Here is a 582-nt window from a genome sequence, read left to right on the forward strand (position 1 = left end):
TTCTGAGCCAATATGGCATTCAGAGTATCAATCTCAAGAACTCCTTTCTTCTGAGTTGTCCCATTATTCACAGGATTCCTTTCAGAAGTGTACATGAATTGGTTATTTGCAACCATTTCAATGAGTTCCTGAGCTTCTGTAGGCATCTTCTTCAGATGAAGAGATCCTCCAGCAGAGCTGTCCAATGACATCTTGGACAGTTCAGACAGACCATCATAGAAGATTCCTATGATACTCCATTCTGAAAGCATGTTAGAAGGGCACCTTCTGATCAATTGCTTGTATCTTTCCCAAGCTTCATAGAGGGATTCACCTTCCTTCTGTCTGAAGGTTTGGACTTCCACTCTAAGCTTACTCAATTTTTGAGGTGGAAAGAACTTTGCCAAGAAGGCATTGACTAGCTTTTCCCAAGAGTTCAGGCTTTCTTTATGTTGTGAGTCCAACCATGTTCTAGCTCTGTCTCTTACAGCAAAAGGAAAAAGCATAAGTCTGTAGACCTCAGGATCAACCCCATTGGTCTTGATAGTGTCACATATTTGCAAGAATTTAGCTAGGAACTGATGAGGATCTTCCAATGGAAGT

The 582-nt window shown here is 41.2% G+C and overlaps 1 non-coding gene across 1 annotated transcript; it reads left to right on the top strand.

The window, feature by feature from the left end:
* Positions 1-245: 245 nt before the first annotated feature.
* Positions 246-353, top strand: LOC148576846 (small nucleolar RNA R71). The gene has a single exon (XR_015903067.1). It is a non-coding gene; the product is annotated as a small nucleolar RNA R71 (small nucleolar RNA).
* The last annotated feature ends 229 nt before the right edge of the window (positions 354-582 follow it).

Source organism: Arachis ipaensis, chromosome B1 (genome assembly GCF_059453495.1).
Source record: "Arachis ipaensis isolate K30076 ecotype BB chromosome B1, ASM5945349v1, whole genome shotgun sequence".
Lineage (NCBI taxonomy): Eukaryota > Viridiplantae > Streptophyta > Magnoliopsida > Fabales > Fabaceae > Arachis > Arachis ipaensis.